We start from the raw sequence: 27,548 nt of genomic DNA, 5'->3' as shown, positions 1-27,548 counted from the left end.
GAGCCCAATGCGCGGCTCGATCCCAGGACCCTGGGATCATGACCTGAGCTGAAGGCAGATGCTTAACAACTGAGCCACCCAGGTGCCCCAGTTATTATTATTTTAAGCCCTGAACTTCAGGATAATCTATTGCATAGCAATAGAACACTAACAGAGAAGCCAAGGTATAATCTTGGCTAAGTACTAGGGTAACGTAAGATCTTTGCTCTAAATTACATGAAGAAAACTTACACTGAAGTACCAACCTAACATGCTTAGAACTTATCCTGAAGTTCTTACTAATCAAATAGAAGGGTGCATACTTATTTTACATTTGGTAATCATTTATTTCTTAAAAGGCAAAATAAAGGATAGGATGAATTATGGGAGGGTGACCATTTAATTTTTCACACAAATTGGGATGGCTTTGATTGTGAACAGGGACAAGATGAAATGCTATGTCAACAGGAATAAACCAGATCTATACTAGGCAAACCATGACATAAAGCCACACTAATTGTGGATGATAGGTACGGAAATTTAAACTGCTAAAATAAGGTAGTATAAAAGAAAAAGTATTAAATTCAGGAGGCTGCAATAAACTACAAGCATCATCATCATAAAAAATTATTAGTTTGGGCTCAGTTGGTTAAGCATCCAACTCTTGATTTTGGCTCAGGTCATGATCTCAGGGTTGTGAGCCCTGTATCAGGCTCTGCAACAGGCTCTGCCCTGGGCTTGGAGCCTGCTTAAGATTCTTGCTCTTTCACTCTGCTCCTCCCCCACTTAAAAAAAAAAAAAAAAAAAAAAACTAGTTTGGGGCACCTGTTGGCTGTCAGTGGAGCATGCGACTCTTGATCTCAGGGTTGTGAGTTCGAGATCCACTTGGGTGTAGACATACTTAAAACTAAAATCTTTCAAAAAAAATAACTAGTTTGCTGAATAATCATGTGCTGGGAACTGTTGTAAAGAATTTTACATGTAGTAACTCATTTAATACAATCTCCCCATAATGAGTTGAGTAGTGGCTCCCAAAATACTATGTCCACATCTGATTTCCTGAAACCTACAAATGTGACCTTACTTGGAAAAAGGGTCTTTACAGATATAATTAGGAATTTCAAGATGATATCATCCCGGATTATCCAGGTGGACCTTAAATCCAATGACAACTGTCCTATTAAGAGACACACAAAAAGCAGAAGAGAAAAAGGCCACGTGAAGACAGGCAGAGATTAAAATTATGCAGCCACAAGCCAAGGGACACCTAGAGCCACCAGAAGGTGGGAAAAGGAAGGAAGGATTCTCCCTAGAGCTTTTAGAGCAAATGCAGTTCTTCTGACATCTTGACTTCAGACTTCTGGCCTCAAGAACTGTGAGAAATTCTCTATTTTAAGTCACCAAGTTAGAGGTAAGTTGTTATAGCAGTCACAGGAAATTAATACATTCCCTATGACATAGATACTACTATCCACATTTCACCAACGATGAAACAAGCACAGAAATGTTAAGTAATCTAATAAACCAGAAGATCTGGGGATAAGAATAAAAAGTAATAAAATGTAATAAAAAAAACTGGTTTGGAAATAGTATTTGGAGGCTGGTCATGGGGACTGACTTTCCCTTTAAAATTTAGCTGAGCTTAATAAATGAAGAAGAAATGAAAGAACCATTATTTTGCAACCTCTAATGTAATAATTGAGTCAGGCAAGAATCATCAATAGATGATGGCATTTTAAAATATATCCATAAACTATTTGATACTCCTCCCTTCAAAAGATGGAACCTAATACCCTGCCTCTTGAATGCAGGCCAGATTTAGTTACTCTCTTCTAATGAATAGAATGTTCATGAATAGAAAGGACAGTATGTGACTTCCAAGGCAAGGTCATAAAAAGCAATGCCACAACAATGTGTAAAGATGTAATTTTGTAACATCAACAACTAAAATGGGTAGTGACAGAGCTCTAAAGTAACAGCTTTTTATATTATTGAAATTAAGCAGTTATAAATTCAAATTAGAGTATTATAACTTTAGGACTTTAAATGTAATCCCCATGGTAACCACAAAGAAGTTACAGAATATACACAAAAGGACACGAGAAGGCAATGTAAATGTTTCACTATCAATTAAACACAATGACAGTAATGAAGGAAATGAATGACAAAAAAAGCTGTAACACATATGGAAAACAAAGAGTAAAATGAGGAAGTCCCTCTTTACCAGTAATTACTTTACATGAAATGGACTGAACTCTCCAATCAAAAGACAGAAATTGGTAGAATGGATTAAAAACATCATCTGATCATATGCTGTCTACAAGAGACTCATTCTAGATCCAAAGACACAAAAAGGCTAAAAGGATAGAAAAAGATAATACATGTAAATTATAAATAGTAACCAAAGGACTGCTGAGGTAAGTCTACTAAAGTCAGACAAAGTAGACTTTATTTTTTTTTTAAGATTTTATTTATTTGAGACAGAGAGAAAGAGTACGAGCGGGGGGGGGGGGGGCCGCGGGGGGGGGGAAGAGCAGAGGAAGAGCGAGAAGCATACTCTCCGCCGAGCAGGGAGCCCAATGCGGGACTTGATCCCAGGACTCCGGGATCATGACCTGAGCCAAAGGCAGACATTTAACCAACTGAGCCACCCAGGTACCCCCAAAATGACTTTAAATCAAAAAAGGTTATGAGACAGGGGAGCCTGGCTGGCTCAGTTAGGGGAACATATGACACTTGATCTCAGCGTAGTAAATTCAAGCCCCATGTTGGGTATAGAGATTAAATAGATAGATAAACAAACAAACAGAACTAAAAAAAAAAGGTTATGAGACAAAAGATGTTACAATATTAATAAAAGGTCCAAAACAGCAGGAAGATACAGCAATTATAAACATTTACACAACTAGTAACAGGCCATCAAAATATATGAAGCAAAAACTAACATGTTTGAAGGTAGAAATAGACATTTCTCAGCATACTGAAAGGATTATACACCAAGTAGGTTTATTCCTGGCATTCAAGGATGGTTCAAAATATAAAAATTAATCAATATAATACACCATATTAAAAGAATGAAGGGGAAAAAAACCATGATCATCTCAATTGACAGAGAAAAAGCATCTGACAAAATTTAATATCTTTTCATGATAAAAACATTCAACAAAGTAGGAATAAAAGGGAACCACCTCAGTATGTTAATAAAAGCCATATACGAAAAACCCACAACAGACATCATACTCAATGGTGAAAGAATGAAAGCTTTTTCTTTCTTTTTTTTTTTTTTTAAGATTTTATTTATTTATTTGAGAGAGAGAATGAGACAGAGAAAGAGAACACGAGATGGGGGAGGATCAGAGGGAGAAGAAGACCCCCCGCCAAGCAGGGAGCCCGATGCGGGACTCGATCCCGGGACTCCAGGATCATGACCTGAGCCGAAGGCAGTCGCTTAACCAACTGAGCCACCCAGGAGCCCGAATGAAAGCTTTTTCTTGAAGACCAGGAATAAAGCAAGGATGCCCACTCTCATCACTCCCATTCAACACAGTCCTGGAAGTCCAAACCAAAGCAATTAAGCAAGAAAAAGAAATAAAAAGCACCCAAATTAGAAAGGAAGAAGTAAAATTCTGTTTGAAGATAGGATCTTTTATATATAGAAAACCTTAGAGATTCCACACACACACAAAAGCTGTTAGAACTAATAAATTCAGCAAACTAGCAAGATACAGAAATCAACACACAAAAATCTGCTGCATTTCCATTCATTAACAATCAACAATCCAAACAGGAAATTAAGAGAACAAATCCATTTATAAATTTAGTAGGTTAAGCATCTACTTTCCACTCAGGTCATGATCCTGGGGTCCTGGAATCAAGCCCCAGTCTGCCTCCCTGCTCAGCGGGGAGCCTGCTTCTCCCTCTCTCTGCCCCACCCCCACTCCTGCTTTCTCTCGCTCTCTCTCAAATATATAAAATCTTTAAAAAGAAAACAAACAGTAAGACACTTATGAATTAACCAATGAGGTAAAAGACTTTTAACACTGAAAACTATAAAACACTGCTGAAAGAAATTAAGACACAAATAAATAGAAAGACATCCTGTGTTTATGGATTAGAAGTCTTAATATTAAGATGTTAATACTACCCAAAGCAGTCTACAGATTCAATGCAACCCGTATAAAAAACCCAGTGATGTTTCTTGCAGAAACAGAAAATCCATCCTAAAATTCATATAGAATCTTCAGAGACCTTGAATGGCCAAAACAATCTTGAAAAAGAACAAAGTTAGAGGACTTATATTTCCTGATTTCAAAATTTAGTACAAAGCTGTAATAATCAAAACATTGTGGTACTGGCATAAAGACATACAAACTTATTCCACTGGACTAGAACAGAGAGCCCAAAAATAAACTCTTACATATAAAGTAAAATGATTTTTGACAACTGCCAAGACCATTCAATGGGGAATGGTGCTGGGAAAACTGGATGTCCACTTGCAAAAGAATAAAGTTGGGACCTTTACCTAACACCATTTACAAAAATTAAAAATGGATCAAAGACCTAAATGCTAAGACCTAAAAATATAAAACTCTTAGAGGAAAATAGGACAAATACTTCACAACATTGGATTTGGCAATGAGTCCAATGACACCAAAGGTATAAGCAACAAAGAAAAAAATAAACTGGACTTCACTAAAATCTAAAACTTTTGCACAAAAGACACTATCAACAGGATGAAAGGCAACCTACAAAAGAGGAGAAAATACTTGCAAATCATTCATCTAAAGGATTAATATCCAGAATATACAGAGAACTCCTAAAACTCAACAACAATAAAAACTTAATTCAAAAATGGATAGTGTTTGAACAGACATTTCTCCAAAGAATGGCCAGTAAGTACATGAAAAGACACTCAATACCACTAATCATTAGGGAAATCCAAATCAAAACCACAATAAAATACCAACTCATACCCATCAGGATGGCTACTATCCAAAAAAACCAAGATAATAACAAATGTTGTCAAAGATGTGGAGAAACTGTAATCCTTGTGCACCGATGGTGAGAATGTAAAAGGATACAGCTGCTGTGGGAAACAGTATGGTGGATCCTCAAAAATGTAAAAATAGAATTACCATATGATCCAGTAATTCCATGTCCTGCTATATACCCAAAAGAATTCAAAGTAGGGTCTAGAAGAGGTGTTTGTACACACAAGTTCATAGGAGCCTTATTCATAATAGCTAAAATGTGGAAGTTACCCAAGTGTCCATCAATGGATGAATGGATAAGCAAAACGTGGTATATACATACAATGGAATAGTATTAGGAAGGAAAATAAAAGGAAGTACATTCTGACACAGGCTATAACATGGACAGACCTTGAGGACGTTATGCTGAGTGAAATAAGCCAGCCACAAAAAGATGATTCCATTTATATGAGCTACCGAGAGTAGTCAAAATCAGAGACCAAAAGTACAGCAATAGTTACACCAAGGGCTCAGGGGAGGAGGGGATGTGGAGTTATTGTTTAATGAGGTAGAGTTTCAATTTTGCAAGACGAAAAGAGTTCTAGAGATGGATGGTGGTAATGAATGCACAGTGATATGAAGTGGTACTCAGTAGAGTACCACTGAACCATAGACTTAAAATGGTTATGATGGGGACGCCTACGTGGCTCAGTTGGTTAAGCGTCTGACTCTTGGTTTCAGCTCAGGTCATGATGTCTGGGTCCTGAAATCAAGCCCTACATCAGGCTCCACACTCAGTGGGGAGTCTGTTTCCCCTCTCCGTCTCCTTTTGCCCCTCCCCCGACTCACCTATTATCCCTAAAATAAATAAATACATCTTTTTAAAAAATGGTTATGATAGGGGATGCCTGGGTGGCTCAGTCAGTTGGGTGTCTGCCTTCGGCTCAGGTCATGGTCCTGAGGTCTTGGGATCAAGTCCTGAGTCAGGCTCCTTGCTCAACGGGGAGCCTATTTCTCTCTCTGCCTGCCGCTCCCCCTGCTCGTGCTCTCTCTCTGACAAATAAATAAAATCTTTAAAGAAATCCTTAAAAAAATGGTTATGATGGTAAATTTTACTGTTATATGCATTGTACCACAATTAAAAAAGGGGGGGGGCGGGTGATGCCACTTTCCCGGGTTACTTGCTTTCAGGGAAGCCAGCTGCCAATTTGTGAGGAGACTCCAGCAGCCCTATAAAAAGGTGTATGTGGCAAGGAACCGGGGTGCTTGAGTGGCTCAGTTAGTTAAGCGTCTGCCTTCGGCTCAGGTCATGATCCCAGAGTGCTGGGATCGAGCCCCACATGGGTCTCCCTACTCAGCAGGGAGTCTGCTTCTCCCTCTCTCTCTGCCCCTCACTCATGCTCTCGCATGCTCTCTAATAAATAAAATCTTTAAAAAAAAAACAAAACAAAGAGACATAACAACAAATGTGTAAACCTTGATTGAATCCTAGATCTGAAGGCAAAACCATAAAAGACTTTTGGGGGCAACTGGGAAAATCTGAGTATGAGTATTAGTTGGTATTATGGAATTAAGGATAATTTTCTTTGAAGTAATAACACACTTATGGTTAGGAAAAAATCCTTTTTCTTGGGAGAAGTAATGCAAAAGTGTTTAGGGGTGAAATATCATGATGGCTGCAACTTACTTCCTTATGGTTCAGCAAAATCAAAAGTATCTAGAGAGAGAGAGAAAGTAAATGTGAAAAGATGTTATTAACTGGTCAATCTAGGCCAAGTGCTCACAAGTATTCACGATACTATTCTTCTGATTTTTCTGTAGCTTAGATTTTTTTCAAAATAGCTGGAGAAGAGGAGGAAGAGGAAGAAGAATATAAAGAGTACCCCATCACAGTGAGATACCATGACATTCCTATTAGAATGGCTAACAACAAGAAAATACTGACAATAACAAGCACTGACAAGGATGCAAACATCCTTATATTGCTGGCTGGAACACAAAATGGTAAAGTCAATATGGAAAATATTTTGCCTACTTTGCCTAATTTCAACACATTTACCATACAACCCAACAATCCCATTTCTAGGTATTTACCTTAGAGCAGAGTTCTTAACCGAAGGCTATTTTGTACAATGGGATTTTTTTCTTTTTTTTTAACAACTGGCTTGGAGGTGCAGGTGGCTGCTGTTACCTAATGGATAGAAGCAAGGGATGCTGCTAAACATCCTACAATCTAGCTCTCCACAACAGAGAATTAATTACGCAGCCCAACATGTCATAGTACCAAGATTAAGAAACCCTACCTAGGGGTGCCTGGGTGGCTCAGTCAGTTCAAGTGGCTGTCTTCGGCTCAGGTCGTGATCCCAGGGCCCTGGGATCAAGCCCCGCGTCCAGCTCCCTGAACAGCAGAGAGCCTGCTTCTCCCTCTCCCTCTGCCTGCCACTCTGCCTACTTGTGCTCTCCCTCTCTCTGTCAAATAAATAAATAAAATCTTTAAAAAAAAAAAAAAGTTACATATGTATTATTCCGCTTACAGTGACAATCTCCAAAAGACAAAACAAGAGAGATAGATAACAAATCTATTGCTGTTAAGAGTAGAGGGTGGGGGGCGCCTGGGTGGCTCAGATGGTTAAGCGTCTGCCTTCGGCTCAGGTCATGATCCCAGGGTCCTGGGATCGAGTCCCACATCGGGCTCCCCGCTCAGCGGGGAGCCTGCTTCCCCCTCTGACCCTCTCCCCTCTCATGCTGTTTCTCTCGCTCGCTCTCTAAAAAATAAATAAAATCTTTAAAAAAAAAAAAAAAAGAGTAGAGGGTGGGTAGAACTACAAAGTGCAGTACAAGGGAGGTTTCTGGCGTGAGGGAATTGTTCTATATCCTGATTATGGTGTTACAAAAATCTGTACATGAGTTAAAATTCATACAACTGTACACCAAAAATAAGCCAATTTTACTGTATTTTTTTAAAAGTAGCATTAAAAACATTTTAAAAAAACACATTTTTAAAAAAGATTTTTATGGGGCACCTGGGTGGCTCCGTCGTTAAGCATCTGCCTTCGGCTCAGGTCATGATCCCAGAGTCCTGGGATCGAGCCCCGCATCAAGCTCCCTGCTCGGCGGGAAGCCTGCTTCTCCCTCTCCCACTCCCCCTGCTTGTGTTCCCTCTCTCGCTGTGTCTCTGTCAAATAAGTAAATAAAATCTTTAAAAAAAAAAAAAAAGATTTAAGAGAGCATGGGTGCATGCATGGGGGCGGGGGGAGGAGCAGAGGGAAAGAGAATCTCCAGCACACACCCAGCTGAGCACGGAGCCTGAGGTGGGGCTTGATTCCACTACCCTGAGATCATGACCTGAGCCAAAATCCAGTTGGACGCTTAACCAACTGAGCCACCCAGGTACCCACCAAAAAACACATTTTTTTTAAAAAACTACATACCCTATGTGCTATGCTGAATAGTGTCTCTCCAAAATTTATGTCCACCTGCAACCTCAGAATGTGACCTTATTTGTCTTATAGGATCTTTGTAGATGTAATCCTTATGATGAGGTCATACTAGATTAGAGCGGGCCCTAATTCAATGACTTGTGTCCTTTTAAGAAGAAAATTTGGACATACAGACATGCACAGAGTAAAGATGATGTGACAACACAGGGAGAATGCCACACAAAGACAGAGGCAGAGATTGGAAAGAAGCATATACAAAGCCAAGGACTGCGAGGATGGCCAGCAACCATCAGAAGCTACAAGAGAGGCATGGCACAGATTCTCCTTCTGAGAAGTTCCAGCCCTACTGACATCTTAGTTTGGTCTTTTAGACTCCAATACTGTGACAGAATAAGGTTCAGCTGTTTTAAACTAACCAGTATGTGGTAACTTGTTACAGCAGTTCTAGGAACTGATATATCCTATGATTCTATTTATATGACATTCTGTAAAAGGCAAAACTACTGGGACAGAAAACACATCCGTACTTCTTAGAAGTTAGAGCTGGGGAGAAATATATGACCACAAAGGAACACAACTGTTTGTCAAAATTCAAAGACCTGTACACTAGAAAAGGATGAATTTTACTATGTGCAAGTTACATCTCAATAAACCTAACTCCAGGGGCGCCTGAGTGGCTCAGACAGTTAAGCGTGTGACTTCAGCTCAGGTCATGATCTCAGGGTCCTGGGATCGAGTCCCACATCAGGCTCCTTGCTCAGCGGGAGCCTGCTTCTCCCTCTGGTTGCCACTCCCCCTACTTGTGCTCTCTCTAACAAATAAATATAATCTTTAAAAAAATAAATAAAAATAAAATTTAAAAAATAACGGACTTTTTTACATGACTTTTAAAAAAACCTTCACCATCGGGCGCCTGGGTGGCTCAGTTGGTTAAGCGACTGCCTTCGGCTCAAGTCATGATCCTGGAGTCCCGGGATCGAGTCCCACATCGGGCTCCCTGCTCAGCAGGGAGTCTGCTTCTCCCTCTGACCCTCCTCCCTCTCATGCTCTCTGTCTCTCATTGTCTCTCTCACAAATAAATAAAATCTTAAAAAAAAAAACCAAAAACCCTTCACCATCAAGTACAGTAGAGTCTCTATCTTCACCTGGTAAACCACTGTGAATTGAACCACTCAAGATATCAGTTTGAATCTAAGATCTAGTACAATATTAAAATAATCTATTACGTATTAGTCTGTCAGTTACAAAGAAACTTAAAATAGGGTCAATTCTTAACACTTCTGTATCGTTTATTTCGAGTAATATTTACTATCACACTAGAAAAATGTGACAATGTCTAATGTAGAAAGGAGGTGCTAAAACACTGCCAGAGGTAAAAACTAACCTTAACATCTTCCTGAAAGGCAAGAGAAATAAAAATGTGGAAAGAGAAAGACACATTTCACAAGATTATTTCAGTAATATCTTGTCCCATAAGCAACAAACAGCAAACTACATTTCTAGCCTTACTTTAAAACATTTATCTTATTTATAGAAAAATTATTAGTCAGGATATTATGAAATTTGCTTGGTTTATTTTCAGAAATAACATATCTAACATAATCCGTTATTTTTAGAGGCCACAACTATTCTGACCTAGAAAATTTTTCAGTAATTTAATATGGGCCTATTATTCTTAAAAAAAGCCATCAAAAAAGACATTTCAGAAAATACACTAGGGGCAACTCAGTGGCTCAGTCACTTAAGCATTTGACTCTTGATTTCAGCTCAGGTCATGATCTCAGGGTTGTAAGACTGATGCTCCCCATCGAGCCCTGCATAGTCAGGCTCTGCACTTGGCGTGGCGCCTGCTTAAGATTCTCTCTATCCCTCTACCTCTGCCCTTCCCCCCCACCTCTCTCTCAAAAAAACAAAAACAAACAAGCCCCAAAAAACCACACACTAAACTGGTAAGGAGAAAAACTGCTTGTTGAAGCACAAGTACATAGCTCAAAGAGCAAAGTACACCGTGGTATTCAGAGAACTAAAACCTAAATAAGTCAAACTCTCAAACAGCCTTACTACAATATGGAAATGGGGCACCTGGGTGGTTCAGTCAGCAGAGTGTCTGACTCTTGATTTCAGCTCAGGTCATGATCTGAGGGTTGTGAGATCGAGCCAAGTTGGGCTCCGCACTCAGTGGAGAGTCTGCTTGAGATCCTCTCCTCCTTTTGCCCCCCCCCCAAATAAATATATCTTTAAAAAAATAAAATAAAATAAAATACAGAAGCATACATAGTAACTGTAAATACTGAGTAGTCTCCTTTGGACAGGGCCACTTAGCCATGTTCTCAAACCACCACTTAAGTGAAATAGCTGTGTCTAAAAGGATCGGTTTTTAAAAGTCTGTATTCATTCACTAGCCACTACTGTGAAGAATGGAGCCTCAATCCAGATGGAAGTAGAACCATGGAGATGATAATGGTTCTTGTGTATGCAACCAGTAGTCACACTACCCAGCTGGGTTGAAAACTAGATCCTGCTCTCTCCAGTCATAGTAGCAGAGACTAACTAGAAGGAACAATGTTTAGATCCCATTCTCTACTAATGATGGAAAGGGAACTGAACTTGATGTATGAGTTGAAGGTATTATCAGAGGGGATAAGAGTTCTTTGGGTTGTAGAAGGCAAATGCTCATTTCCATAACATTCTCAATAAAGTAAGAGGAAATGGAATTCAAACCCACTGACGATGGGGAAAAACTGCTTTTTTTAAAAATTTTATTTTATTATGTTAGTCACCATACATCATTAGTTTTTGATGCAGTGTTCCATGATTCATTGTTTGCATATAACACCCAGTGCTCCATTCAATACGTGCCCTCCTTAATACCCATCACCGGGCTAACCCATCCCTCCCCACCTCCTTCCCTCTAAAACTCTAATTTTGTTTCTCAGAGTCCATAGTCTTTCATGGTTCGTCTCCCCCTCCAATTCCTCCCCCCTTCATTTTTCCCTTCCTACTATTTTTTTTTTTTATTTGAGAGAGAGAGAATGAGAGACAGAGAGCACGAGAGGGAAGAGGGCAGAGGGAGAAGCAGACCCCCTGCTGAGCAGGGAGCCCGATGCGGGACTCGATCCCGGGACTCCAGAATCATGACCTGAGCCGAAGGCAGTCGCTTAACCAACTGAGCCACCCAGGCGCCCTCTTTTTTTTTTTAAACATATAATGTATTATTTGTTTCAGAGGTACAGATCTATGATTCATCATCAGTCTTACACAATTCACAGCGCTCACCATGGCACATACCCTCCCCAATGTCCATCACCCAGCCACCCCATCCCTCCCACCCCCCACCACTCCAGCAACCCTCAGTTTGTTTCCTGAGATTAAGAATTCCTCATATCAGTGAGATCATATGATGCTTGTCTTTCTCTGATTGACTTATTTCGCTTAGCATAATACCCTCTAGTTCTACCCACATTGTCGCAAATGGTAAGATTTCGGTTTTGTGGGTTTTTTGATGGCTGCATAATATTCCATTGTAGATATATACACCACATCTTCTTTATCCACTTGATGGACATATTGGCTCTTTCCATAGTTTGGCTATTGTGGACATTGCTGCTATAAACATTGGGGTGCATGTGCCCCTTCGGATCACTACATCTGTATCTTTGGGGGTAAATACCCAGTAGTACAACTGCTGGGTCATAGGGTAGCTCTATTTTCAACTTTTTGAGGAACCTCCATACTGTCTTCCAGAGTGGCTGCACCAGCTTGCATTCCCACCAACAGCGTAGGAGGGTTCCCCTTTCTCCACATCCTCACCAACATCTGTCATTTCCTGACTTGTTAATTTTAGCCATTCTGACTGGTGCGAGGTGGTACCTCACTGAGGTTTTGATTTGTAGTTCCCTGATGCCGAGTGATGTTGAGTGCTTTTTCATGTGTCTGTTGGCCATTTGGATGTCTTCTTTAGAGAAATGTCTGTTCATGTCTTCTGCCCATTTCTTGACTGGATTATTTGTTCTTTGGGTGTTGAGTTTGATAAGTTCTTTATAGATTTTGGATACCAGCCCTTTATCTGATAATGTCATTTGCAAATATCTTCTCCCATTCTGTTGGTTCTCTTTTGGTTTTGTTGACTGTTTCCTTTGCTGTGCAAAAGCTTTTTAATCTTGACGAAGTCCCAACAGTTCATTTTTGCCCTTGCTTCCCTTGCCTTTGGCGATGTTTTTAGGAAGAAGCTGCTGTGGCTAAGGTCGAAGAGGTTGTTGCCTGTGTTCTCCTCTAGGGTTTTGATGGATTCCTGTCTCACATTTAGGTCTTTCACCCATTTTGAGTCTATTTTTGTGTGTGGTGTAAGGAAATGGTCCAGTTTCATTCTTCTGCATGTGGCTGTCCAATTTTCCCAACACCATTTGTTAAAGAGACTGTTGAAAAACTGCTTTCTTATTTACTAGAAAAAGTTACCTTAACAGAGAGGTAGAGCGTAGACCATTCTCTCTCGTTCTCAAAAGTGACACCTTGGCTCTGAACATCATGTAAATGATCTCAGATCACTGAAAGCTCCTTTCCCATTTTCCAACCAAATGTATGTGTGTGGATCTAAAGCATATGCATAAAAAGACAATTATCTTATTCAAAGAGAAAAAGAGAAAGATGTAACTTTCAAGGTTCAAGAGTATGACAAAAGAATTTAAGAAAATTGGCACTAGAATCAAACCTTCAGTATTCATTTGCTGGTTTGAACTCTGTACCCACTATTTCAGAAGACAATTTTCTCCCTGTTCTCCCAAACAGCTGATAAACATTTTTTTTTTAAAGATTTTATTTATTTATTTGAGACAGAGAGCATGAGAGACAGAGAGCATGAGAGGGAGGAGGGTCAGAGGGAGAAGCAGACTCCCTGCTGAGCAGGGAGCCCGATGTGGGACTCGATCCCAGGACTCCAGGATCATGACCTGAGCCGAAGGCAGTCGCTTAACCAACTGAGCCACCCAGGCGCCCTAAATCTATATTTTTATTAAAAGAAGCCAAAACCCATTGTTATTCAAATTGTATCAAAAACCCAGAAAAAAACCACGGAGAATCATTTACATCCAAGAGCCCTAAATAATTGGGGGGGGGGGAGGGAAGGAGAGACAAATCACCACTTACCCATTAGGAAACAAATAGGATTATGAAAGCAGAGCCAATTCTATATTCTAATATGGGTCTGTAGATTTTCACCTTAGTATTCTATCCCAAGACTACCTCCTCTACTTTGAATCCAAAAAGGCACTGAATAAAAATACTATTGCAAAGAAGTCAAAATACACACACATCTTATTTGTTCTTACAGGTAAACAAATTGAAATCCAGGAAAGTTAAATGGATTGCCCAGTTAGGCAAAGATTTCTTACATATGGCAAAAGTACAACCCATAAAAGAAAAAACTGAGAAATTAAGCCTCAACAAAATTAGGAACTCTACTTTTCAAAAGACATTATTAAGAAAATGAAAAGACAACCAAAGGCTAGGAGAATATATTTGTAAAATGCGTATCTAATAGAAGACTTATATCCAGAATTTACAAAGAATTCTTACAACTCAATAACCCCCTAATCAAAATGGATTGTCCAAGGTCAGAACAAAAGATGTGGCCAAAAACAGAGATCTCTAGCCTTGTTCAACATTAATTTCACAATTTAAAACCATTGTTCCTTAAAGGAAACAAGAAAGACAACAAGAAAACTCAAAGAAACAGGAGGGGAGGGAGGTGGAGGGATGGAGTGACCGGGTGACAGACATTAAGGAGGACATATGATGTAATGAGCACTGGGTATTAATAAGACTGATGAATCACTGACCTCTACCTCTGAAACCAATAATACATTATATGTTAATTAACTGAATTTAAATTTTAAAAAATGAAAAAAAAAAACAAATTATACTTATGTCATTGTTATACTTGAATTTATTCAGGTTGGTCCTTTTCAAAATTATTAACATCTATATTGAGTCTAGGATCACTCCTAATCCCCTCTTGTCTAAAACAGAAACAAAAATCCCTAATAAAGAGCAGCCTCAAAATAAGAAATTCCAAATCATTACACAATAAAAAGTTAAGTAAGAAGTGAATCACTGAGAGGCACCTGGCTGGCTCAGTGGTAGAGCATCAGACTCTTAATCTCAGGGTTGTGAGTTCGAGCCCCATAATGAGTATAGAGAGTACTTAAAAAAAAAAAAAAGAATTACTGAAATGATTAAAACAGGTTTTCTTCCTTTGAAATCACAAAAGTAAAATCCTTCTTTGGATACCTCAAGCTGACTTATATTTTCTTAGATAAACAGTAATCATAGCAAGCTTCTCAGAGAAGAATCAAATTTCTTTTAAGAAGATCCTATATTTTCCTTCTCTAAAATGAAATCAAATGACACATGGACTTCTTCCCCTAAAAGCATAATCTTTCATAAATGTCTACCCAACCAGGGGCGCCTGGGTGGCTCAGCTGGTTAACATGATCTCAGGGTCCTGGGATAGAGCCCCGCGTCAGGCTCCCAGCTCAGCAGGAAGCCTGCTTGGGGATTCTCTCCCTCCCTCTCTCTCTCTGCCTCTCCCCCGTGCTTGCTTGATCTCTCCCTCTCAAATAAATAAATCTTAAAAAACGGGAAAAAAAAAAAAAAAAAAAGGTTTACCCCACCAAGTAAATGGTTAAGAGAATAGGGAACTCCAAAACTAGAGAAAAATGTAATAAGGTCTTGCCCCAACCAACCTCTACCTTTCCACAAAGCCCTACTTTTAACCTTTAATCAAACATTTACTGAGGGACTATACATTGGAGAGAATGGTTCTAGCTGCTCTGTCAACAATAGGAAAGGAGGAGAATAGCAGTAGACTAAGAAACAGAAAAGATATGGGCAGAAGCCTACAAAATTATTAGGATACCAAATACGAAACAACCCTAATTAAAAAAATGGGAAAAGGACTTGAGCAGACATTTCTCAAAAAATATACTAACAGCCAATAAGTACATGAAAAGATATTCAGTATCATTAATCATTAGAGAAATGCAAATAAAAACTATAATGAGATACCGATTTACTCGTCAGGATGATTTTTAAAATAAACAGCAAATAACAAATGGTATGAGTGTGGAAAACTGTAATTCTTGTGCACTACTGGTGGGAATGTAAAACGGTATAGCTGCTGTTGAACAGTATGGTGCTTCCTCAAAAAATTAAACACAGCATTATCACCTGATCCAGAAATTCCATTATTGGGAATATACCTAAAAATACTAAAAGAAGAGACTCAAACAGTTATTTGTGCACCCACATTCACAGCATCATTATTCACAAAAGCCAAAAGGTGAAAGTAAGCTAACTGTCCATCAACAGAAGAATGAATAAACAAAATGTGTTCTTCACATTAAGATGGGGTATTAGTCAGCCTTAAAAAAGGAATGAAATCGGGGTGCCTGGGTGGCTCAGTCGTTAAGCGTCTGCCTTCGGCTCGGGTCATGATCTCAGGGTCCTGGGATCAAGCCCCACATCAGGCTCTCTGCTCAGCGGGAAGCCTGCTTCTCCCTCTCCCAATCCCCCTGCTTGTTTCTTCTCTGTCTCTCTGTCAAAATAAATAAATAAAATCTTTAAAAAAAAAAGGAATGACATCCTGACACATGCTACACCATGAACCTTGAAGACATTATGCAAAGTGAAATAAGCCAGACATAAATGACAAATACTGTATGATTCCACTTACATGAAGTACTTAAAATAGTCAAATTCTATACAGAGACAAAAAAGTAGCATAGTGGTTACGAGGGGTTAAGGGAAGGGAAGTGGGGAGTTATTTTTTAATGGGTACTGAGTTTCAGTCTGGGATGATGAAAAAATTCTAGAGATGCACAATGGTAATGGCTGCACAACAAAGTGAACATACTTTTTTTTAAGATAGATTACTTATTTACTTATTTATTTATGAGCACAAGCAGGGGGAGCAGCATGCAGAAGAAGCAGGCTCCCTGCTGAACAAGGAAAGGAGCTCAACCTGGGGCTCGATCCTGGGTTTCCGGGATCATGACCTGAGCTGAAGGCAGATGCTCAACCCACTGAGCGACCCAGGCGTCCCAAAGTGAATGTACTTAATGTCACTAAACTGAACACTTAAAAACGTTTACAATAGTCAATTTTACGTCATGTGTATTTTACCACAAAAAGAAAGAAACAAAGGGGCACCTGGGTGGCTCAGTGGGTTAAGTAACTGCCTTCAGCTCAGGTCATGATCCCAGGGTCCTGGGATCAAGCCCCACATCGGGCTCCCTGCTCAGCGGGGGCCCTGCTTCTCCCTCTCCCGCTCCCCCTGACTGTGCTCTCCTGCTCGCTCTCTGTCAAATAAATAAAATCTTAAAAACAAACAGATAAACAGAACAGATAAGTCAATCATTTTCATTGTCCCTTAGAGATGAAAACATCAACTGATACAGTAAAATCAACTAACTGGGCTAAATGAACATAAGCACTCCATCTCCATTCCCTCTTGAAACACCAGCAAAATAAAGTCAAAATCCTCAAGGACAAAGACAAAGGGCAAGGAGATGACAGCAGATAAATGTCAGCAACATTCTAGACAATGAAGAGCAGTAGTAACTAGGTTCTGCACATTTCAATATATACATAGAATATAGTTTTTAATTAAGACCTGTAGTTAAATATCTTTCCTCCAAAAATTTCAAGAACAGAAAAAGATAATCTGCGATTTCCTTTTCACTACTGACTTTTCACAGAAACAAATGCAGCTAATCCCTCTCATGTTCCTTACCTTCCCACTTCCAGAGCAAATCTATAATTAAATGAACCACCTGAAAATGCCTTTCAATATTCAGAACAAATGAATTCCAAAAACTAGGTTAGACCATGCTTTAAAAAAAAAAAAAAAAAATCCCTTCTCCATTAAACAGGTTTAGATTTAGCTCAAATCTATTTGACCCTATTGCTGCATCTCTCTGACAGCAGCAACTTTTTGTACTTTTCAGAGGCTCAGTTCAGTACTTTTATTCATCATTGAGGGAAATACTGCTGCATCTCAACTATTCTTAATACTCAGGCTACACCTAACATACTACTCAGCTTACTTATCAAAAAAACTACTTACAATAACTACATTTGGCATTTTAGCCAAGAATAAGAAATAACTTCCCCGTGTATGTCAAAATTTTCATGAGACAGTATAAACAGGACAAAAGGCCTGGTGAAAATAAAATCCTAAAAATCACTTTCTCAAGTTACACAGAATAAACACATTCCACCTTTCTACAACATTTATCAGTTTCTTTAAACATTCTAAATCATGAATTATTGTGTCAAGTTTCTGCAGCAAAATTCTACATCTTTTCCATGAGCAAACTGTCAGTATTTCCAAACTTTGATAAATACAAAAATCCATGTATAAAGTCTAATGAAACTTATCAGAGGTTAACTGAGATTACCAAAAACCCAAAACTAGAAATGTGATAAGCAGCTGAAAATTTCTTCTTTTTTCTATTCTATGTGTGCAACCTGGGAAATCATAAGACTATGTATATGATCCATCATTAAGGAGGGTGCTGGGGTGGAGAGAGTGATAAAGATCTACAACACAAAAAAGGAGGGATAATAGTATTATTCTCACATACCCAAGTTTTTACAAAAGAGTGAACAGGGGAAAAGCTTTCAAAATTGGCTATCTTTATCTACTGCAGGGTCCCACTGTCACAAGGTGACCCATATATATGCTTTTGTCTCTTATACAAGCTTTTGTCCCTTCCTTTCCATTCCCACTACCACCTACCTCCCTAGCCTGTTCTCCCTGCCTCCAAACCCTACCAGCCCTAGTAAATACTGCAGACCTCAGTATTACCTAATAAATCACCACAAAACATCATTTTATTCTGTCAGCCAATAGGACTTAAGGTTATCCCAAAACAAGAAGGCTGGTCTCTTAACTTTTCCAAACTTTCTCCTATTACCAGGCCCATATAAACCCTCTTCAGACTAATCTAAACTCCAACTAATCTATTCGCTGTACTACCACCATCTCAAGTCCATTCCTGCCTCCATACCTTTGCCCATTCTAAATCCATCTTAAATAACTTTCTTCCTCCTCCTCTCTGCCTTAATAATTATTCTGCATACCTCTCATTCAGCCCTAGACTGAGGTATTGCCTGAATTGTTTTAAATCTTTATGTGGGTAAGGACTTTCTTCCCGGAAGGCAGGGAGCATGGGCTTTGATGCAAAAAGTCAAGCTCCAGAACAGAGGTTGCAAAGCGGCAACCCACAAGACAAATCCTGCCCGCAGTGGTGATTTGCTTGGCCCACAGTGTTTATATTATGATTTTCAAAAGTTGCCAACATTTAAAAATAAAGATTTCTCACAAAATCTGGATTCCCAGCTTCTGTTTAGAAAAAAGTTAAGATGTTCAGTCCACACTTGGTTCTATACTCCCCACTAGATCAAGAGTGAGCCAACACTGAATTAGGTATTTTTTAATGGTTAAAACGGTCAATTAAAAAAGTAAGCCTAAGAATAAAAAAAAAAAAAAGTAAGCCAAAGCCACTTAACAGCTACCCTATTAGAGGAACATGAATTCCCTAGTTCACTTAAGTATCAATTTGATCTTTACTACTTAAAATGTTCCATTTAAATTTACAATGCTCACCCTAGATAAGTTTACTTAATGAATTAAAGAATTCAGACAAAAATTTTAAGACAAGGTTGGTGGTAATAATGATAATAAAACAATTATAGCAATGAACACCTCATACTTATTGTGAGCCAACTATTGTTCAAGCAAAAATACATTATCTTATTTAATCCACACAACAACCCTATGGATATATGCAATTTCTAGTCCCAATTTACAGATGAGGAACTTGACCAAGGTCATACTCCCAGTACACGGTAGAGCCAAAATTCAAAACCAGACAATCTAACTCTAGTACATACTGTTAATCCCTACAATATGATTCCTTTAGACTAGCATCCTCTCCTCTGTGACCAACTGAACTGATTCCCTGGAACAAAGAATCAAGGCTAAATTTTAGATACCCCTCTTTCTCTGAATGAATTAAGAAGCAAACGAAAGTTCACCTCAACATGCCATCCAGATGGCATCTGGATTTTTTCCTTACCCTAAAAGAAAATTTCTGTCATTGACAGAGAAAACATTACAGATCCAATAAAATAATACAGATTTTCTCAGAAAGCAAGTATGTTATTAAACATTTCTGGAGTGAGGCAAGCTCAATATGCAATGAATTCTTAGTTTAAAACTATGAAGTGATGATACAATACAAAACTTCTTTCCTGGGACAGAAGGGTAAATCTATTAGGGTAAGCAGTTTCCAGACATGAAAAAAAACCTGCAAGTTTCTTGAGGGCAGGGACTTTCTTTTTCATCCTGAGTCCCTGTAATACCTAGCATAGAGCAGCACTTAGCACATATTCAATTACGTTAAAAGAACTAAGAAATCTAAAGTTACTACCTTAAATTGCAATGCAATGCAATCCTTATTATAGCACTTATCACCTTGCTTTTTACAATAATTACTGGTGAGCAAGTTTGTTTTCCTGACAAAAACACAAAATCCTTGAGGCAGGGGTTTTATATTAAGTACCTGTTGGGACCTAGCAAAACAGGAGCTCAGTAAGTGCTTGCTGAATATTACAAACATTTCTATACTTGGGTTTTCTACAAGTCTCTCTTTCTGCCAATGTTTAAAGTAGAATTTAAAATATAATGGCTTCTCATTTATAAGGTAATGGATACTATGAAGTTCTACTATAAGATATTTCTAAGACCAATCTTATATTGTGGTATCAACAAAGCCCTGAAAAATTAGTGAGACAGAACATAAAGCACAAAATATAATCAAAGAGTGAGAAAACGGAGAGATCATCTGATACCTTAACGGACAAGTGAGGAAACGGAGGCCCAGAGAGATTTAAGTGAATTGCCCAAGATTATAGAACTAAGTAACAAGAAATACCAAGGCTAGAACCCAGGTCTCCTGAATTTTGCCTTAGTTTTCTTTCCACAAAGAACTACTCTGTGAGTTCAGGACGTAGGGGATACTTTTAGAACTATTTTAAAGATACTTGGTATGGGGGCAACTGGGTGGCTCAGTTGGTGAAGCGTCTGCCTTCGGCTCAGGTGATGATCCCAGTGTTCTGGGATCATCAAGCCCCACACTGGGCTCCCTGCTCAGTGGGGAGCCTGCTTCTCCCTCTCCCTCTGCCACTCCCCCTGCTTGTGCTCTCTTCCTCTCTGTCACATAAATAAAATCTTTAAAAAAAAAAAAAAAAAAAAGATACTTGGTATGAAGAATCTTTCCCAGCACATAACTTTTTGTGAGGTATTATGTCACCATTAAAGAAATGAAAGCTGCTTTGTTCCTTTACTGCAGATAACACCATCTCCTTTTCCCCTTCTCTTTTTGCTCTATGTATTCTTCATTTTCATGTATTTCCTTTCATTATTTTTTGAGAATTCTTCTTACCATGTCTTATTTATCTACTTTCCCTCTTAGCCACTTCCTTTCCTACTATCTCTCACAAAGCTACCCCATCTCCTTCCTTTCTCTCCATAATTATAAAAAAACAGAGTAAGCACACATTTGATTATAACAATGGCCTGGGACACCATAACAAGTAAATCATAGTCTTGGTTTCTAAGCATTTATAAGATAATTAGTTAACAAAAATATAAACTAAACACAAAGGGTCACATAGAGGTATGAATAATAAATACTGATGTTTACAGTGAAGACAGGAATCTAAGTATGGAATCTAGAACATTTATGTGAAGGTAGTAATGACAATGACAACGAAGAATTGCAAGGTTAGAATTAGTGAAAGGGACCACTCTCTATCCTATTCAGCTTTCTCACCTACCAATTCAATAGTTCTACTTCATTCACTCCTTACTCTCTTACTGCTTGAGTTTTTTCATGCTCTACTTTTTTTCTTACCCAGTAGAGTCTTCCTTTTCTCTCTCCCGATCTTTTAAAGTCAATCTGTCCTGTCCTCGTGTTTTCCTTCTCAGTATTACTGCCAATATCTCCCACCTTATAGACCTAGATAATGTCTTAAGTTGTGAATTCATTGTTTTCTAAAGCTTTAGCATGTATTATTTTATTTGAACTTCACAACAATGTCAGGAAGGCAGGCAGGAATCAATACATGTATTTTACAGATATATAAACTGAGACCAGGCAAGATTAAATAACTTGCCAAAAGTCACAGTTTGTCAGTGGCAAAATCAAATCAGACCTTTTCTTTCCAAATTCTCTTTCTCCACTGCATGTTGCCTTCTTTTTACTTCTTACACTTTTTAACCATAATGCACGTATCTGGACAAGTATACAGAGAAAAACATTTATAAAACAGCACAAATGGGAAAAATGTGTGTATGTCCAGGAAAAACAAAAACAGAAAAGTCAGAAGACCCAAAGTAAGAGCAAAGTGTGGCTCACAGGCTAATCCTTATAGAGGAGACTCTGAGTTTCAAATCCAAGTGGAAAATGCCTATTTCAACCAACTGATGTAGTCAGTATCAACATCCTCTCTCCCCATACCTCCCCACAGCAGTTATATGAGTAGAGCTCACCCTCTGCACCATTTCTGTCCCCCAATCTCTTTCACAGGCCTGCCACCATACCTGAAGTTCTCACCGTTCAAGTCACTTCTTTGGGTTAAGGCGCTGTCTCCAGAAGGCCACTGTTAAATGCATGTTACCTGAGAGGGAAAGGAGGGTCCATTAACACATTATTCCTATGGTTAAACACATCAGATTAGCATTGACCTTGGGAATCTGACAGCACAATGTCTTTTTAAGTTTCATGGGATTAAGGGTGCCTGGCTGGCTCAGTTGGTAGAGCATGTAACTCTTGATCTTGGGGTCATGAGTTCAAGAACCACGATGGGCACAGAAATTACTTTTTAAAAAATAATAAAAATAAAAGTTCCATGTGATAGATAATTTGGGGGGGAGAGATAATTTTTGATGGGGCAAGCAGGGTAAGAAGGTGAGTCAGGGGAAAAATGACTCCTACAGTGTATGGGGTGATGCCCACCTGAGTATGATGGCTACACGGCAAAATGAAGATGGCCATAAAACACACACTCTACCTACGGGGGTCACTGTAAGAATGGTCCCTGCAACTTGGGAGGCTCCTAAGGATAGGAAAAGAAAAAGCACTTCAAGGATCAGAGTACAGTCAGTTCTGAAAAGAAAAAAAGCTGAGGTGGCAGCAGTTTTCCAAGGACAGTGCACTGCTAGACTGAAGGAGAACAGCTCTTGGTTAATGGCTACTAGTTGTGAGGCTATTTCCAACCCAGTATTTTTAGCTGAAGGCCGACCTACCAACCAGATAATGCTGCAATTCAATTCTGCACACTCCCCCACCCGCTAATTTATGTTAACTCAAAACCAGTATCATGTACAGCCACAAAAATCAACATGCCTTTACTAAGAGCTTATTATGAGCCTAGAATTCGGCAAGGTGCTGTAAATTCAGGAAAAAATAACTTTATACACTTTTGCTTTAACTCATATAAAGAAAACCAATCCCCAAAACCCAAAATTGAGAGAGACGTAAGGAACAAGAAGTGAGGGGTGAGGGGGGGAAAAAAAAAACACACAAGCAGGTGACTATTTCCTGTAACAACAAATTTCTTAAGCCAGAATAAATAAAATTCACTTCTAGGCCAAAGTTCCTTGTTAAACTCTTGCCTCAACAGTTAAGAGGCACAAGCTAGAAATATCTTTTTTCTTTTGGTCTAATACCAAAAGCTCTTGAGCAGCACACATTCATCTTGACACACTGGAGAATAACAAACTAAACTCAGTTCTAATTCTAGCTCTAATTCTTAACTAGTTCTAGGTAAATTATTGAACCTGCTTAGGATTTTTTTTTAATAAACAAACAGAAAATTAATAGTTTGGAATAGTCTAAGGATGGCATATACCTGGCACATATATCACCTACTAGATAACTATGTCCACACGAAGCATCACTAATCAATCGTAACTCCCTTTCCCAGAGAACACAAATGACCAAAATCCTTCTCAATACAGTGCTCTGGCAGCTACTTCAAAGCACTCTGCTGGTCCATAAGCTAAAATATATTTGCCACTGTGGACTAGATAATCTCTGCAATCTCTTCCAACTCTAAAATTCTAATACCAAGTTTCTGAGTATGAAAGAAAAACACTTCAAACAAGCTTAGAGCAATAGTGTTGATAGTCATAAATTGCAGTCTAATCTCCAAGTTCTCCTCCAAATTGCAGCCAATCTGATTCTAATTTTTCAAAAGTGCTAATTAACAATATACTCTGATACCATCAATATATATAACCTGGCAAATTATTCAAATTTGCTAGTGGGTTCTTTTTACAGAATAAGAGCCTTTTTACCCAGTCTGGTCCTAAAAATTCTCATCCAAAAATATGGCAACAATATTGCACTAGTAAACTAAATCTAATCGCTGCAGCCTCTCTCCAACATCAAGCCTTTTCACCTCTCACCTAGACCTCAGCAATAGCCACTCTGCCACCCTTTCACTCACCACTAGAGCCATTTTTCTACAACATACATGTAACTCGTATCACTTCCCTGTTCAAAATCTTAATCTACTGCTAACATAAAACTCAAGTCTTTTAGCATTGTAACTTTTCATATAGTTACCTCCTTTTACCTTTCTGACCTCACGTCCCACAATGCTCTCCTTCCCCATCCCACTCCCTGCTCCAAGAACCCTTTTTCTCCCACAATCTTCTGCATTTACACAAAGCACTAAGGGGTTTTCTCTGTCTGCCCTGTCCTTCCCTTTCCCCATCCTCATCACACTCCTACCCGTCATATAAGACCCAACTTAGGACCAGGGGTAGGTCCTGCCACCTTCTGTGGCCAAACCCCAGACAGAACTGGTCAGTTCTGTCTCATCAAAGTTTTTTGAGCATTCCTCAGTAGTTTCACAGTATTGTTTGCCTCATTGGTTCCCAAGACCATGAGAGCTGCCTGAGGCATGTTTTAAAAATAAATTCTTCAGGGCCAAAGCAGACCTACTAAATCAATCTCAGAAAAGGAGACCCTGGAATTTCTACCTTTAAAAAGCTCCCCTAATTATTCTAATGGACAATTTTGGGAATTATTGGTTTGTCTATCTCTTCCAATAGGTGAACAGATGTGTTTTTTTAAAAAGAATTTAGAAATGATTCCCTCTAGAATACTGTGAAAAAGTATTCTACACTCGTTTATTTCATATCCTTCTTGACTTGATTCTTACACTGAACATGAAAGAATTCCTTCTTTCACAACCAAAAAACTTACTTTCTCTGTTGTAACTGTACCTCCAGTAAATCTATGAATACATAGTGCAGACTCTCAGCATTATCTGCCATGAGAATTTTATTTCAGCTGAGAAATCCTTAGCCGATTTTGAGGGTGGAAATACACTGCCTTTACACTACTTCCTTAAAATCTAGTTATATTAGGAGTAGATGCGGGAGACCCCAACTAGATGCAATGATAAGTGGCTGGCTCCAGTGCCTGAATAATTTCCAAAGAAAAAAACCCCACTTTTCCTTCCCCAAAAGTACACTGACGCTGTAGAATTATGGCAGAAAATGTAACAAGATGAAGAGGCGAATGTAAGCAAAAAACCAAGTTAAGTTGTGACTGGGGAATCGTGAATTGCGGGTAGTTTGCACGTTCACCTGGTTACATCTCTAACTTTAGGCCTAACGTCTACCTTGAGTGCAGAAACCCGGCGTTTCTCTTTAAGTCGTGGCCCGGGACTATGTCTGAAAACTTGAGTTCCCCACTTAGTTCCCGCTAAGTCATATCCTCATCACGTTTCGACCCTTAGAATACGTTCATGGCTACTTTTTTCTTTTCTCGGCTAAAGAAAAGGGCACTCAAGGGGGAGGGCAGTGACAGCTCCACGTCTGCAAAACTCTGCGCCGGGAGGTGCCGGCGAGGCCGCGGCAGCGGGCGCGGAAAAGGGCGCCCGGGCGGGACCACCACGATGGGGGACAATGGAGGGAGGAGGGGAGTGGAAGAAAGAGGAGGCAGCCGCTGTGCTGGGCCCGCCTCGCGACTGGGAGCTCCAAAAAGTCTCGGGAAGGCCAGCCGAGTGGCAGGTGGGCCCGGCCGCCGCCCCTCACAGGGCCACGTCGGCCGCTCCGGCCGCTGCCGCCGGGCCCCGCGCGTAGGCCGGGCCGCAGGAGAGTGGCCCCCGGGCGGGGCCGAGGGGCGCGGGGCCGGACCCTGCAGGCCCCCGCCACAGCCCAGCCCTCTCACAACTTGGCGCCCGCGAGGCGAGGGGCTCCACCATACCCCGGCCAGACAGTGGTTGCTCGGCGCCTCCGGCCAACCCACCCCTCGGCCACTAGCCCGAGCTCCCCGCGCCCCCCACGGGCACCGGCTGTGAGGGAAAAGAGAGCAGTTCCGGCTCTGGGGTCCTCCGCCCGCGCGCCGCACTCCTTCACCCCTGGTTCTCCTCGGACACTCTCATGCAGGCTCGCCCCTCTACCCAGAACTGCCCCCAGTCCGCCCGCGAATGTTTACCGGGACTCGGGGCGGCGGCGACTCTTCAGTCCCTCGACTAAGATGGCAGCCGGTCCCGAGCCCCGACCACAGCAACTAGAGCGAGTTGGCGGCCAACGCGCAGGCGCCTCTAGCTCTGGAGGTATTTGACCACAAGCCCCAGAAGGCCTTGCGCGCCAGCCGGGAGAGTTGGCCGGAGCTGGGGAGCGCTTCTAAACAGTTTACTCGCCCTTAGGTGGGAGGGGCTCTGGGATTGCTCCCAGCCACTCTAGGCTTTTTGTTTGTTTGTTTTTAAAGCACCCCCCCACCCCCGAACCTCTGAAGACTGTAGCTGTGGTTCCCAAACGCTAATGTGCATCAGAATCACCTGAGGGCTTGTTGAAATTTAGGGGCCCCACCCCCAGAGTTTCTCTTTCAGCAGGTCTGGGATGGGATCTAATAATTTGCATTTCTAACTCTGGTGTGCTCCTGGTGGGGGATCACACTTTCAGAACCACTGGGGATTATAGTTTATTCCTCAAGAAAGTACACTCGGGAGTTAAATTGATTGGGTTCAAATCCACCTTTTAACAGGGTGCGCTCAAGGATGATGAAATAGCCAACATGTAAGTGGTGCCAATGTGGCAGGTGTTCGAAGAACTGATCAATAAGCTTCTTTAATCCTCACAACAGATCTATGAGGAAAGTACCTCCATTATCCTCACTTTACAGATGCATAAACCAAGTCACAAGCTGGATACAAACCCAGGCAATCTGGCTTCAGAGTCCATCCTCTTAACTTCTTCATGGGTTGTTTGTGAGAATTAATAGGCTGTGCAAGTAGACTCAGAGGCCCAGCTAAGTGCCTAGTAATTAGTGACCTTCACTATTATTGTTTAGCCTGTTTCCTCCTTGTGAACTTATTTTACCAACTGGAACGTCACTTGCGATTTTCAAAGTACATTCAAATCTCTATGTCAATGTTTCCTGCAATATGACTTAGGAGAGCTTGTTAAAGGTCCAGACTCAGGGACCCTACCCCATTCAGAATCTCCAAGGCAGTGGTTCTAAAACTTTAGTGCCCATCAGAGTCTCCTGAAGGATTTGTTCAACCATAGATTGCGGGTCCCCACCCCCAGAATTTCCGATTCAGTAGGTCTGAATTTGCATTTTTAACCGCAGACCACACTTGGAGAATCATTGCTATAGGGCAGTGTTTTTCAACCTTTTTAAAAAATTATCAGCTCTCTAAGGAACATTTTTAGACATTTTTCTCTAATTATTCCCCCCATAAAATTTTAATATCACAAATATACTATATATCTATTAATGTACCATATGTATATACGTGCTTTTACATAAGCAAGGAAAAAAAATTTTTCCTCTCTACCCACAACCAATTTTTGTCCTATTAAGAATGTATGCCCTGGGGAATGTGGATTTTTTTAAGTAGTTCCCTGGGTGATTCTTGACAACACACAAGTTTGAGAAACGCAGTGTCCCTTTAAGGTTTGAGATATTTCTATGACCATTATACAGAGAAGGAAATGAGTCTCAAGGAAATTAGATGACTGGTTCAAGATCACTTTACTAGGAAACCAGGGATCCAATCAAAGTCCTCT

The 27,548-nt window shown here is 40.1% G+C and overlaps 1 protein-coding gene across 2 annotated transcripts in view; it reads right to left on the bottom strand.

Annotated features, from left to right (window-relative positions):
- The window catches only part of ITCH (itchy E3 ubiquitin protein ligase), a 121,439-nt gene extending 95,406 nt beyond the window's left edge, over window positions 1-26,033 (bottom strand). Inside the window, exons 1-2 of one of the 2 annotated variants that reach the window (XM_021689029.1) lie at window positions 25,969-26,033; window positions 22,056-22,132 (exon numbers count right to left, since the gene is read on the bottom strand). The gene's annotated coding sequence lies outside the window, so the exon portion shown is untranslated. Of the gene's footprint in view, window positions 1-22,055; window positions 22,133-25,968 lie in introns of those variants that run through there. The other variant, XM_021689031.1, reaches the window with a different exon arrangement.
- Between the last annotated feature and the right edge of the window lie 1,515 nt (window positions 26,034-27,548).

The sequence above is a fragment of the Neomonachus schauinslandi genome, chromosome 10 (genome assembly GCF_002201575.2).
Source record: "Neomonachus schauinslandi chromosome 10, ASM220157v2, whole genome shotgun sequence".
NCBI classification, from domain to species: domain Eukaryota; kingdom Metazoa; phylum Chordata; class Mammalia; order Carnivora; family Phocidae; genus Neomonachus; species Neomonachus schauinslandi.
The sequence above is the reverse complement of the archived record's forward strand: the minus strand, read 5'-3'. Positions and strand labels throughout refer to the sequence as shown.